We start from the raw sequence: 15,680 nt of genomic DNA, 5'->3' as shown, positions 1-15,680 counted from the left end.
TTTATTACCTGTCCTTGATGGATCTTTCCTGGTTCAAAATATTAATAAACCAATAGAATAGTCCCAAAAACACAAACCCTGTCCATCTGTCACTCCATGCAGGCTCAGGCAAACACTCAAAGTATGTGAAAGATAATAGTATTTGAACCAACCTCTGGTCAGAATAATACATTTGAATGGACTAACCCACAGCCACCTGGTTGTAGTTGATTGACCACTAGGGGGGCCTGATGACTGGGAAATGCTGCTCCAGGTACAGCGTGTTGAGGGGGCCGTTGGAACAGAAGAAAGCCCTGTCAGCAATACAACAACTAGGGTGACCACATTAAAAAAATACCCAAATGTGGGACAACAGTAAAGTTGATATTGACTAGGAGCTCAATGGAGTTGTAGTGTGTACAGTAAAGTTGATATTGAATAGCTTCACAAAGGAGTTTTAGTTTGTACAGTACATTTTATATTGTATAGTATCTCCATGGATCTCCAGGATCTACATGTTGCTATAGTGTGTACAGTATCCTACCTGCAGGATGTGGCCTGGCGGACACGAAGCAAGGGATGACGTAGCGACAGTTTAGCGCAGGGAAGGAGTGCAGAAGGTAGGCCCTGCCTGCAGCGTACTCCTCTGACCTGGGAACAAACAACACAAACCTTCCTAACTATGGGCCCAATCCTAACCCTAAACATAAATCATTTTAGCTGACATGATTTGTGCAAAGATTCCGGCCAGTGCCTCTGTCATTATTTCAGAGAAGACAAAATGCATTACTTACTAAACGGAAAAAACTAAACGCACTAAACGCAGTGCAAGGTGTGAAGCAGATGGGTAAATGTAATGATGTCATATATATTTCCTTAGATTATGTTACTTGCAATCAACCTCGGCCTAAGTGTTTTACTTTTTAACATAGATATGCTTTGAGGAGGACATTTGCCTCATGATTAAGTAAACATTTGTGGTACGTTTTCACTGAAATGTCAATGAATGTATGCATGGTATCTTATATAAGTGATAGTTGTGGTAGTGTAGATGAGCCGTACCCTGGCTGTATATCGGCTAGTTGGGGTCTCTGAAGGGCTGTCTGTTTTGGGGCTCATGGACACCTTGGTGGACCTTCACAGGAACCGCACGACACGACAGGGTGAAGTCTATAGCAACCATGGGGAAAAACACAAATAAATAATAGTAATGTGGTGAAATGTACTTGATAGCGCTGAATTCAGCGACAGGACAAGGTGTAGGAAGGAACGAAACCTTGATTACCTGTTAATTCCAGATTTGCAGTTTAGCTGAAAGCTGTACCCTCATGCCTTATTGGAGCTAAAGATCATATCCACCCCCAAGGTTTCTAATGGGAGGAGAGTGCCAAAGTTGTTGTTGTGCTGTAATGGGAGGAGAGTGCCAAAGTCATTTTTGGGTTGGACCTCTGTAAACTAGGAGGAGAAAAAAACTGCTCAACTGATTAGTGCTCAGGCCATCCAAATCCTATGTCATGACTTGCCAGTCCTGAGATGGAGATCGGGGGTGCCAGCTAGACCCCCCCCCCCCTCCCCTCTCCTGGGGGGTTTTATGATGGTCGTAAATACCTTCCCTTTGCCAAGCAGTATGGAGGGAGAGACCTTAGTAGAACAAAGGACCTTCTCCCACCAAAACTCCTACCTCCCCAAAATTGGAGAATTAAACACTATTTATTTTCTTGCAAATCGTAATGGAACGTCCTTTTTCTCCAAGTGTTTAAAAGGATGCGCTGAAGAATAAACATATTAGACCAGAGAGCATGGAGCTGTAGCGACATGTTGAAATGGTTGAGAAATCTATCACTCTATAGACCAAGCAGACTAAGGCGTGAGCCGGATGTTGCAAAATGGTTATAAACTCAGAGTCGTACACCCAACATCTCCGTGACCAAAGGATTTGGACGATCCAGGACAGCTCAATCGTAAATACATAAATTTCATTCTTTATTTCCAAATGAGCGGTTATTAGAGTGCTTAAGATTTTGTATTTTTGTGAGCGTAGCTTCCCAATATCCGATAGAGTAACTCCTTTGTGTCACTTCCTCCCTCCTCCTCTCTTTGAATTCGCCACCGTGTTATAACCAAATTGTCCTGTTTTGTTAGTCTTCTAGAGACTATTTACTGTATAATGTTAGTGTGTATTTGTGTATTCTGTAACTGTTTAATTAGTTGGTAAATACATCAATTGAGACAATTTGTGTATCGCTGATTCATCAATAAAGTAGGGTTCATGCAGACTACAAGAAATGACGACGTTCAGAATGACTGATGAGGTAATAATACATTAATAAGTGACTGTAATCGATAAGATATGAAAATATCTGAAGAGAGTTAAATTGGGGAAATATTAACTCTTTAAACAACATTTTCTTAGTCAATTAATGTTACATGATTAGTTTAGTCACATAATAATAATTACACATAAATAATATATTTGATATAACAGTCTAATGAAAAGTCACATCACGGCACATATGATCCAAACGCTTTAGTCCTGAGTCCTGACTGACTGAAAGCAGAGAACCTACATAGGGGCGGATTAGCTATTCAGGACAGGTTTAGGTGAGATATAGAGGTCTAAAGCCACAGGCATAACAGCAGACACAGAGTCAAATACACAGAAATATAATTCATTATAATTTAATGGTCAGATATAACCTGCTAGAGAGAATAGCATAGCTGTGACCCCACTCGCTGAGTTCATATCAGGGGGATTTGGAATATGCAAAAAACACATTCCCAATTCACACATGAGCACATGTGAAATAGGACAAATAAGCACCCACCTAATTATTACTATTATTATTATTATATTAGCATAGGCCAAACTGGCACATCAGAGCAAAACTAGTATAATCCAAATGAATAACAGGAGTGTTTTCCTACTGATGGCTCATGATGCCGGCCTGATTTAGCCAAGGTGGAATAGTGGACTATACTGTAGAGAGATATAAGCATTGAGTAGGAAATGAGGTCAAAGGTCAATCCATAGGGCTGCTGTAAGTCAGGGAGATGGAGGACCGTACCTGAGGTACAGTATGCCCAGAAAGCCAAATTCCTGGGGCAGGAGGACGAGGCGCATGTTGGTCTTCACTTATTCGTAGATGGAGCAGTGGCCAAAGTCTACCTCTGTCCGGTCAAAGCACAGGTTATGACTGCATGGACCATGACGGGAACAGGTCACACCTGAAAGCCCAGTGAAAGGAAGTAATTGTTCGAGAGTATTTATGCTTTTTTCTGTTTATGAAATAATATCCTATGCTGTCAATTTCTTTTCTATGCAAAATAACCCTTTCCATGTCCAAAAAGACTATGCATACTCACAACACCTCAAACACATAAACCTGTATCTGGAGGCATTTTATGAAGTTTGTTCATTTTAGTCCAAACAATTAGTAGTAATGGGTCCAAAAATAGAAGTCTATGGTCCAATATGTATGTGTTTCAATCCCAATAGGTGCACTTGATTACGCCTGGCACAATAGAAACAATGAAATTGTCCCAAAAGTGCAAACCCTGCACACATAGTCCACCAGGCAAGCTAAATCAAGTGCACATCCTAAAGTAATAGAATCAAAGCAAATCCATTTTTGATCCAGGTGGAACAATTAGTCAATTTGTTTATTCCAAACCAAATCCCTGTGCCATATGTTGTGCACAACTCCACTCAAAACTAACACAATCTGTTGTCCTGAGAGCAGCGTTCCTGTCCATGTAATAATAATGCCCTGTACCGTATCTGGGCGCGGCAGATTACCTTGTTTTCCAGTCACGCGCTCAGCACCGGCGCTCTCCTGGCCAGCGAGGGCCAGAGAGGGAAGCCTGGAGAGGAGGCAGGGCTCAAGGCTGGGGGCACAGCTTTTAGTCTCTGCAGGAGCATCCTGGTGGTCTGCTTGTGGCTCTGTGAGAACTTAATGCCTCCAAATCCTCTCCTCCCCAGTATAGGGGTGTGGGTTTGGGAGGCGGGCAGAGGGGCATGTGGGACAGGGTGGGTAAGGTAATGATTTGGCTGAGGGGGAGAACGACTGCCCCGTCTCATTGAAGCCACGAAGTTTAAGGCCGACCGCGATACTACAGGCATTGTTTTCAGAAAATGATCATCTTCGTGGACAATCTTCGTGTAAATAAATAAGAAAACCGAAGACAGTCATGGTACCAGTCATTAATTCTATTACACCAGATATATGTCCTTGAACGGATTATTTTAAAATCGCACACAGAAGTTAAAGATAATTCAGATGCTACTGGCAGCCTGCAGTACACCGGTCGACCTTCAACTTGAGATACTCAATGAGAGGGCGCAGCCCTGAGCTAGCCTTCAACATCACTTCCTCAAGTAGCTAAAACAGTGCATGTTATGTCTACATAAATCTCCCCGCTAAAACCAACTTCCTTGGCTTCAAATGCGCTATTGAGTCTTCATAGGAATTAATGGTGTCACGTGATCAATGGCTTTGTCTATTCAAATACAGTCATTGGTGTGAAAGGAATTCAACAATCCCTGATCAATTTATAAAATGTTTGGTTTTACTGTTATCATACATCAATAGGTGGGTTGGTCTTTATTTGGGATATCCAGAATAATCCCTGCAGCATCACAAATAAGTGCCTGAAAATTATCCCCTTATGATTTACAGTTGTAATATCTGATCAGCAGTATACATGCGAAACAACCAGAATGTAAAGCTAAAATAGAGGGGAAACATGAAAAACGTGTCAGGATTTGACCAGGATTGTTCAGGTTTTGGTCACTAGATGCCCCCATTGCGCCTTTTTGAACCTTTTGTTTTTTCCCTTGTTCTAGTTATTATTTGCACCTGTGCCTCGTTTCCTTGTAGGTATTTAAACCCTTAGTGTTCCTTAGTTCTTTGCTCTGTCACGAACCGGCTCAAAGCCCGTAACAAAAGGGAGACAACGTGGAGATCAGGAGTAACAAAATATATATTTATTAAATAAAGTAACTAAGTATAATATACAATGGTGTGTGTAATCAGTAATCAGTAGTGTAAGTGAGTGTTTTGCATGCATGAATGTGATAATGCAGGATGTTGAAAGATGCTAAAACAAACAACCAAAAAACCACCAAGAAACACAACCAAATCTATAAAGGTGTCTGCACGGAGAGAGTACCCTCCATGAATGGGGAAGTGGTGTATTTATCCTGGGAGACACCGGGCCCAGGTGTTTCCCATGTAGCTGACGACCCTCCCAACTCCACCCACCGACATCCTAATAAGGAAACAAGAACAAAGAGAGAATACGGCAGACAGAGTGGGAGGGTCGTCACAGCTCTGTGTTTGTATGTTAGCACCCAGCCCCAGCCATGCTGTGAACATATATTTCTCTAGTTGGATTTTCCTGAGGTACTCTGGTTTTGTTCTTGTTTATTTTTGATTATTCTTTTGAGGTTTGTTTTTCCCTGCTGTTCTTACCACTTTGTGGATTTTCATTGTATCTTGGAGGATATTCATTTTTTCTCTTGGCATTACTTTTGACGTTGTGGATTTATATTTTTTGCCTGAAGATCTTTTACCTTAATTAAACCACCGTCTCTAGTACTGCTGTGTCTGCCTCATCTTCTGGGTTCTGCCGACTATTAGTGACTGTTTCTCACACCGGGTCCTGACAAAACGAAGATTCCCAGATTATATTATCTAGACCTTTTCATTAAAACAATGTGGAATAACCTTTATGCTTGGCTCATTAGCACTCATGGAACAGCACAGGCCTTGGGGTGGTGGATCATTTTTGCTTGCCATCCTTCAGTGCCTTTGCCCTTCATGGGGACCTGCAGGAGGCTTGCTACTTATGAATAAGTACTCAATGCTGCCTTTTAGATTGAGATGGGCTGTTGTCTGTATGACACTTCACACTGTAGACTGTGGCCAGAATACAATCATTGCATATTGCAATTTTCCACAATGCAATCTCTAGAAGGCTGTCTTTGCAGTATTTGAGGCCAACTCCATCTCCCAAATTGCTTCCCTCTGTATCCCTGGCCTTTTGGGGACATTTTCAACAGATATTATCAGTGGTAGTTGACTGATACAGATTGTTTAATTTTTGTGCCACAATTGAATTCTGGCCTGTAAATTTAGAGCGTATTAGTGCAACAAACCTGATCAACCACTTGCACCGTCAAGGGGACTTCCAGCACTCCTTTTTCACTGTCAAAAAATGCCTTTGTATCCTCGGACATGGAACATCTAGGGGGGAAGAACAAAGTAGTGGGTATAAGAACACAGGAAATAATTATACATTAAAGGTAGACTCTGCAAAATGACACAATCATACACAGTGGGGCAACGTCCTGCTTATAAACAACAACAATCTGTCAAGGTTGCCACTATTGGAAAGAGCCAATGGTAGCAGTCTTGTTAGATTGGAATTTTGTTTTTGATTTCGTTAAGTCGCCCCACTATGTATGATGTCATAATACAAAGTTTGCATCCACACATACAGTGGGGCCTGAAATGATTGACACCCCTTGATAAAGATGAGCAAAATGAGTAAGAAAGTTTGTGTGAATCGTGAATAATGATGAGGGAGAAAGTTACAGAGGGTCAAAGATCATACTCCAAAGACATGCTAACCTCTCACCATCACCAATAACAGGGGAGCTAAGCATGTCTTGGGGGGTATCTTTGACCCTCTGTAACTTTCTCTGTAACTTTCTCATTCATGATGAATTCAAGATTATCCATAATCATGGTAGCATTCACATTAATGTAGAAGTATTTAGAAACATATTGTATTCTTATTTACAATAAAAGGGACTCCAAAATAACACAATAAATGATTTACCATAAATTTCTATTGGGCACAAAATAATATGAAACACAACCAAAACGAACTGCAAATGTATCCAACAAGTTTGTAGTGTCACAATTCAAAGGAATATGGAACCAAATACTACACTTTTGACCACTTCATTTATAAGGATCTTTAGGGGTGTCAACATTTCTTTTGCGCTACCTTTTTGAGAACACAAAAAAAACGTATTAAACAACATTTCTTTCTCTGAGCAATTGTATTAGTATAAAATAACATAATTTCCCAAAATGTTTGAGCATATAAAATACAGTGCATTCGGAAAGTATTTAGAGGCCTTGACTTTTTCCACATTTTGTTATGTTATAGCCTTATTTGAAAACTGATGAAATAGTTTCCCCCCTCATCAATATAAACACAATACCCCATAAAGACAAAGAAAAAACAGATTAGATTTTTGAGCAAATTTATGGATAATAAAAAACTGAAATATTACATTTCCTTAAGTATTCAGACCCTTTACTCAGTACTTTGTTGAAGCACCTTTGGCAGCGATTACAGCCTCGACTCTTCTTGGGTATGACGCTACAATCTTGGCACACCTGTATTTGGATGAGTTTCTCCCATTCTTATCTGCAGATCTTCAGGTTGGATGGGGAGCGTCGCTGCACAGCTATTTTCAGGTCTCTCCAGAGATGTTAGATCAGATTCAAGTCTGGGCTCTGGCTGGGCCACTCAAGGACATTCAGAGACTTGTCCCGAAGCCACTCCTGCGTTGTCTTGGCTGTGTGCTAAGGGTCGTTGTCCTGTTGGAAGGTGAACCTTCACCCCAGTCTGAGGTTCTGAGCGCTCTGAAGCAGGTTTTCATCTCTCTGTACTTTGCTCCATTCATCTTTCCCTCCATCCTGACTAGTCTCCCAGTCCCTGCCACTGAAAAACATCCCCACAGCATGATGCTGCCACCACCATGCTTCACCATAGGGATGGTGCCAGGTTTCCTCCAGATGTGACGCTTGGCATTCAGGCCAATCTTGGTTTCATCAGATCAGAGAAACTTGTTTCTCATGGTCTAAGAGTCTTTTGGTGCCTTTTGGCAAACTCCAAGTGGGCTGTCATGTGCCTTTTACTTAGGAGTGGCTTCCGTCATGTGCCTTTTACTTAGGAGTGGCTTCCGCCACTTAACCAAAAAGGCCTGATTGGTGAAGTGCTGCAGAGGGGGTTGTCCTTCTGGAAGTTCTCCCATCTCCACAGAGGAACTCTGGAGCTCTGTCAGATTGACCATTGGGTTCTTGGTCACCTCCCTGACGAAGGCCCTTTTCCCGCGATTGCTCAGTTTGGCCGGGTGACCAGCTCAAGGAAGAGTCTTGGTGGTTCCAAACTTCTTCTATTTAATAATGATGGAGGCCATAGTGTTCTTGCGGACCTTCAATGCTGCAGAAATGTTTTCGTACTCTTCCCCAGATCTGTGCCTCGACACAATCCTGTCTCGGTGCTCTACGGACAATTCCTTCAGCCTCATGGTTTTTGTTCTGACATGCACTGTCTATTGTGGGACCTTATATAGACAGGTGTGTGCAATTTCCAAATCATATCCAATCAATTTAATTTACTACAGGTGGACTCCAATATCAATTTAATTTACCACAGATGGACTTCAATCAAGTTGTAGAAACATCTCAAGGATGATCAATGGAAACAGGATGCACCTGAGCTCAATTTCGAGTCTTATAGCAATGTTTTATATGTTTATATGTTTTTTTCTTTATACATTTGCAAAAACTCCCCAAATACAGGTGTGCCAAGATTGTAGCGCCATACCCAAGAAGACTTGAGACTGTAATCGCTGCCAAAGGTGCTTCAACAAAGTACTGAGTAAAGGGTCTGAATACTTATGAAAATGTAATATTTCAGTCTTTAATTAATACATTTGCTCAAAAATCTAAAAATCTGTTTTTGCTTTGTCATTATGGGGCATTGTGTGTAGATTGATGAGGATTTTAATGTATTTAATCCATTTTAGAATAAGGCTGTAACAACAAAATGCACTGTAGCTCAGTATTTTAATTCTTTATTTTATACAGTCATTATTGCTCATCTTTATCAAGAGCGTCAATCATTTTAGACCCCACTGTATGTCCCAGCCCTCAACAAATAAGATAATGCTCAGTGCGAGGGATAGAGAGACCATGGTGGAAAACGTTCAGCGTTTCACTTTAAAACCTGGACGACTATCCCCGTTTAGATCTGTAGAACCACTAGGGAATGCAAGAGAGCGCCATTGTTCTATCTGTGCTACTATTGGCTGTAGCCATGGTGATGTTGGGCGTAAGTACCCCTCAAAGAGGGCTCGCAGTTATACAGAGAGCTTATGTAAAGCACAATCTCCATCAATACCCCAGGTGGATAACTGCTCCCATGAGAGCACCATCTCTCTACTACTACGCAGCTAAGATTCTATTATCATGAAAACAATGGTCAGATGTCAATCCACAGTGAGGAGCACAATCCCAGCCCACTTCTGACTCCCCGCTCTCTCTGTTTGGAAATGTTGACATACTGTATAGCTAGCTAGCTAAGTGAATTAAATATCACCAGCAACCTAACTTCATATTTGCTAGCTATCTTGATGTATTTATCATTGTAAAAAATAAACTCCAAATGCATTTGTAGGTAGCTAGCTAACAGCCATGGAGGAGGGTGAAAGGATAGCAGCCCCAACTGTCAAAGTGAGAGAATAGGCTATTCTGGATAGGGCAGGTGCTTTTGTGTAGTTCCAGTCCCTAGAAGTAAGGATGGAGATAATGCTAACATAATATTCAGTGCAGTCTAATGAAGTATTATTCTTGTGATGTTTTCTGTCCTCAGATACAGAGAGCTGTGAAAGTGTGTGTGTAGATGAAAAGGTACCAATGAAGAGCAGTGGTTCTCAGTGCTAGTCCTGGCGACTCAAAGGGGTGCACATTAGCACTACACAGCTGATTCAAATGATCAACTCATCAGCAAGCTTCAAGTGGTATTTCTGTATTAATTATTTATGCTATCCTTGATATGATCCTGCTGGTGTCACATGCTACACATGTGGGTGCACATGCATCTATCTATCCAATGTTTGAGATATTATGCTTTAGTAATCCACAATGACCTGGTGATGTAAAAGTCTAATAATGAAATTATCTTCCTATATATTCCTACAGATACCTTGTAACTGGAGGTTCCTTCAAAACGATTGCCTAGAGTTACCGTGTAGGGCACTGCACAGTTGGGTGACCAGGGCCATCTGGGACTGCCTCCTGGGGGAATTCAGGCGTGTGAAGGCTACGTGTGTCCTGCATAACTTCATGAGGATAGAAGACCAGGAGGGGATCTGCAGCTCACCGCCATGTGCCAGAGGAGAGGTCTGCTGCTCTGCAGGATGTTTCAAGGATGGGGACCAAGGCAGCATGGGAGGCAAACCGTGTGCGGGAGATCTTCACCTCCTACTTCTTCAAAGAGGGTGCTGTTCACTGGAAACACCATAGACTACACTATGCACAACCAAAGGCTCTTTTAAGACCCATCCACATTGCAATTAGAGTATTCTTCCATTTACTTAGCTATGTCTACTGCAGTTATTAAATTCCCAGTTTCTCTCCCTTTGATTTCTACTTCTCAGGTGAGGATGCTGTTTAGGTAAGGGTGATGTCTGTATAAGAGTCACCCATATTGAACACATTTAGAGCAATTAGACACACTATAACCCACAACTACACACTTGTGTATCAATTTGATTAATGGATTGTGTTGTGCAGTAAGCAGGCTCAGGTATATAACTGTGTCTTCTTCCAACCATGGAGAATAGTAAGACACTTAATTCTTTATATTTATAGAACTACATTATATTGTTTGTCCTCGTGTGTCTGTGCATGTTTTTCTGCAGCCACTTAGTGTGGACACCAGGTGAGGCCACACACACAGATTACTCTTGAACACTGTCTCTTCAACTACCTTCTTTTCTCAATAACAGTCTCTCTCCTTCACTTCATCACTTCTCCCTAAATCCTTTAGGTTATATCAGCTGTGTCGGTGAACCCCTCCCACATCTGAACTGGCTACATAGAGGTCACAGCATGATCAGAGGTGAAAGGTCTCTTGGTCAGGTCAACAGGAAGTATTATTAAAACCTCAAGAGGATCCACCCCTTTTTTTTCAGTTTTCCTCGAAAATGACATACCCAAATCTAACTGCCTGTAGCTTAGGACCTGAAGAAAGGATAGGCATATTCTCGTGCACAGTTTTAGACTGATCCAATGAACCATTGCATTTCGATTCAAAATGCTGTATCTAGACTGCCCAAATGTGCCTAATTGGTTTGTTAATAACTTTTCAAGTTCATAACTGTGCACTCTCCTCAAACAATAGCATGGTATTCTTTAACTGTAATAGCTACTGTAAATTGGACAGTGTAGTTAGATTAACAAGCATTTAAGCTTTCTGCCAATATCAGATATGTCTATGTCCTGGGAAATGTTCTTGTTACTTACAACCTCATGCTAATCGCATTAGCGCACATTAGCTCAAACGTATCGTGGGTGGGACATCAATCTGTAGAGATCATTAAGAGGTTAAAGAGATGCTTTACATTGAAATATAGATAAAGATGTAGTAGTCCCAGAGTAAATTATCCAAGGTCAGTTTTGAATTTCACCTCCTGATGATTATGATGACTGATAGTGTTAGAAACCTATGCTATCTCTCTCTCCATCTGTTTCTCGTCTGCAGGTATGTTTTGATGTGAGAGAGGATGCCAAACCCCAGTCCAGTCATTGCCACCTCACCCGCTCTTAAGATAACTTTCGGTCCAACTGGGGGCCCTAGACTGGTTAGAAAACACCGTTAGAGACACTATTATGTAATTGTGATGAACTGAGAGAATATTAAGTTCAGTAGCACTGTAATTCATTAATTTGTTACTCTTCCTTGCTCCTCTGTTCTTACCTCTTTCCCTTTCTGTCTTTTACACTCTCTTACCTCTCTCTCCCCACCTCTTTCTTCCTCTGTTTTTATAATGCACACCAGATGTGCATTGAAGTACAGATTTTACTTTTATTTATAATATAATATTACAATTATAATATTTATAATGCATGTATTATGTATTTATAACACTTGGATAATGAACTTCTTTCAAAAAAGTGTTTCACATTCTCTACTGATTGAAATTAAGTCTCTCATTTGATGAAATACTACACCTATCCTGTGTCCTCGGATCACTGCAGATGAAAGAAATTAGATATTGAGATTAATCGGTTTAGAGTATTTACCTGATGCATAGGAAGTGTAGTGTACTGTTTTTTAAATTATGTTTCTGTATATATGAATTATAAATCAGCCTTTAACTAGTTAAATCATGTTTCTAGTCTATTGCATAGTTACAATGTGTAACCCTATATTTCCCAGGACCAGGATTGGTAAACACTGTTGAAGTGTATACAGTACTTGTAATACAGTTGAAGTCAGAAGTTTACATACACTTAGGTTGGAGTCATTAAAACTCATTTTCAACCACTCCACAAATTTCTTGTCATCAAACTATAGTTTTGGAAAGTTGGTTAGGACATCTACTTTCATGACACAAGTAATTTTTCCAACAATTGTTTACAGACAGATTATTTCACTTATAATTCACTGTATCACAATTCCAGTGGGTCAGAAGTTTACATACACTAAGTTGACTGTGAATTTAAATAGCTTGGACAATTCCAGGAAATGATGTCATGGCTTTAGAAGCTTTTGATAGGCTAATTGACATCATTTGAGTCAATTGGAGGTGTACCTGTGGATGTATTTCAAGGCCTACCTTCAAACTCAGTGCCTCTTTGCTTGACATCATGGGAAAATCAAAAGAAATCAGCTAAGACCTCAGGAAAAAAAATTGTAGACCTCCACAAGTCTGGTTCATCCTTGGGAGCAATTTTCAAACGCCTGAAGGTACCATGTACATCTGTACAAACAATATTACGCAAGTATTAACACCATGGGACCACGCATCCGTCATACCGCTCAGGAAGGAGACACGTTCTGTCTCCTAGAGATGAACGTATTTTGGTGCGAAAAGTGCAAATCAATCCCAGAACAACAGCAACAGTAAACAAATGCTGGAGGAAACAGGTACAAAAGTATCTACTGTATATCTACAGTAAAACAAGTCCTATATTGACATAACCTGAAAGGCTGCTCAGCAAGGAAGAAGCCACTGCTCCAAAACTGCCATAAAATGCCAGACTACAGTTTGCAACTGCACATGGGGACAAAGATCGTACTTTTTGGAGAAATATCCTCTGGTCTGATGAAACAAAAATATAACTGTTTGGCCATAATGACCATTGTTATGTTTGGAGGAAAATGGGTGAGGAACTGGTGCACTTCACAAAATAGATGGCGACATGAGGAAGGAAAATTATGTGGATATATTAAAGCAACATCTCAAGACCTCAGTCAGGAAGTTAAAGCTTGGTCACAAATGGGACTTCCAAATGGACAATGACCCCAAGTATACTTCCAAAGTTGTGGCAAAAGGGCTTAAGGACAACAAAGTCAAGGTATTGGCATGGCCATCACAAATCCCTGACCTCAATCCCATAGAAAATGTGTGGGCAGAACTGAAAAAGCATGTGCGAGCAAGGAGGCCTACAAACCAGACTCAGTTACACCCGCTCTGTCAGGAGAAATGGGCCAAAATTCACCCAACTTATTGTGGGAAGCTTGTGGAAGGATACCCGAAACGTTTTACCCAAGTTAAACAATTTAAAGGCAATGCTACCAAATACTAATTGAGTGTATGTAAACTTCTGACCCACTGGGAATGTGATAATTCTCTCTAATATTATTCTGACATTTCACATTCTTAAAATAAAGTGGTGATCCTAACTGACCTAAGACAGGGAATTTTTACTTGGAAATAAATGTCAGGAATTGTGAAAAACTGAGTTTAAATGTATTTGGCTATGGTGTATGTAAACTTCTGACTTCAACTGTAGGTTGTAATATGGCAATTTTTTCCTGGCTTGGCTTCCCCGGTGATTTCACCCATGCACTGCTACTGCAGGGAGGGGCAATTGAATGCAAGCTTGAATCCCCTAGCTGACTAGGTGAACAAATCTGTCTATGTGCCCTGAGGCAAGGCACTTTTTTACATATTTTTCTCTTGCATCACTAGGATCTGTACTATTTCATAATTATTATTATGTTTTTATGAAGATATTATGTATTTGCCAACATTTTCACAAAATTCTCCTTACGTCCAAAAAAGTAATAAAAAAAATGTTTTTACATTGCTCATAATGTAAAGGCCTGAGTTAAACATAACCATGAAAATATATATGTTTTCAAATGTAATTATACTATTATTTGCTACAGACATTTTAAAACTGGTTTCACGAGAATCACCCAATTGCTCCAGGGTTACCATTAATAATGGCTGATCCCTGGCCATGACCCACTCTCCGAGGGTGTCTCAGGGATAGTGGGATATGCAAAAAAACTAATTTTCAATTCACATGCGTAAAATACACACTTGTACATGTATGAAATAGGACAAATGTAAGCACCCACCTAATTTTTATTATGTGAAATAGGGTTATGCTCAACCCACTCAGTTTTCCACCACAAATTACCAGAAAATGGCTGAAAAGAGTACAACCAGTGACATGCTTTTACACTATGATTTTACTATTCAATGTTTCTTAAAAGGAATAGTTTCACCATATTTAAACGAAAGTTCAGTTCACGGTTGACCTTAAAATGAAGGACAGCTATTTTTTTTACTTTAAAATGAATCACATGAAATAAATAGTAAATCTTCAGAAATTCCTATTTAAAGCAACAAAATAACTAGGGCTTTACAATGATGGTGAAGTTGGAGAAATGTTGGGTTAAAGTGGGTTAAAATCTTGCTAGAAGTCACAAAGAGTGCACAGAGGGAGATGTCAAAATGCTGAATTTCAGCATTTTAGCAAGTCTTTATTCATATAAAAACATCTATTTTATAGAGTTTTCCATGTGGACTATGTTAAAGGAAACTTCATTTAACATGTCAGCTTTTAAAATGCAATATTGGTGCACAAGTTCTATTTAAAATATCAAAAGAGACGCAAAAGGGTTGTTTGCCGTTGCAAAGCCTTGACCAATCAGCACAGACAACTTATTTAAGGAAGCCCTTGTGTTCTCTGCTAATAGAATCTCTGGAAAGTCACTCTTGAATTAGCTTGGCAGAGTGGAAAAGCCTGACAGGATGTCGCCAGACCCATATGCTGCTGAGGGGAAATGTTCGGATGGATGAGGTTTCAAGTTTTTGGCATTCCGCAATTTTACCTCATGCCACTTGGTAAACAGTTTATCCATTATAGCCTATATCTCCTCCAAATCTTACCCAAATAACACTATGCACGTGTACAGTCTTCAACAAGGTAATTCTAAGGGAATAAGAGAACTTAGATTTACACTGAATAGTTGTACCGGTGGTGTGTAGAAAGCACTTATTGTGTGTAAAGTAAAAACACTATTCATTATATTATCCTCACATCAGCAGTCAAATATTAGGGTGACATTTCAATGAACATTTTATCGCCATCTGCCTGAGCCACAACACAAGTGGCAAAAATATCCTTTTGGAGTAATTTCGTGTCACCGCTTAAAAAAGTCTAAAACGCAATAATCTGTACAGCTATAAGATCTTAATTTGATCAACCTGTTGCAGGAGAACTTTCCCGCAGGACATTTTTAACTTGTAGTGTATTTGAGGTACTTCTGAAGTTTGTAATTTCCATTTCGAAATTTCAGACTTGTTTTTTTGCTTACGAAAAATGTATCAACGCCTACAAAATGCAGTTTGCAGGAGCAAACTGGCTCAAATT

General features: G+C 40.1%; 1 long non-coding RNA gene across 1 annotated transcript; it reads left to right on the top strand.

Moving 5' to 3' along the window:
* The first annotated feature begins 1,659 nt into the window (after positions 1-1,659).
* On the top strand, positions 1,660-14,133 carry LOC139557325 (uncharacterized). Its single transcript, XR_011671363.1, has 3 exons — positions 1,660-1,940; positions 9,655-9,802; positions 9,984-14,133. It is a non-coding gene; the product is annotated as an uncharacterized lncRNA (long non-coding RNA).
* The last annotated feature ends 1,547 nt before the right edge of the window (positions 14,134-15,680 follow it).

This window comes from Salvelinus alpinus, chromosome 28, assembly GCF_045679555.1.
Source record: "Salvelinus alpinus chromosome 28, SLU_Salpinus.1, whole genome shotgun sequence".
Taxonomy (NCBI): Eukaryota; Metazoa; Chordata; class Actinopteri; order Salmoniformes; family Salmonidae; genus Salvelinus; species Salvelinus alpinus.
This window is presented reverse-complemented; position numbering and strand designations above follow the sequence as displayed.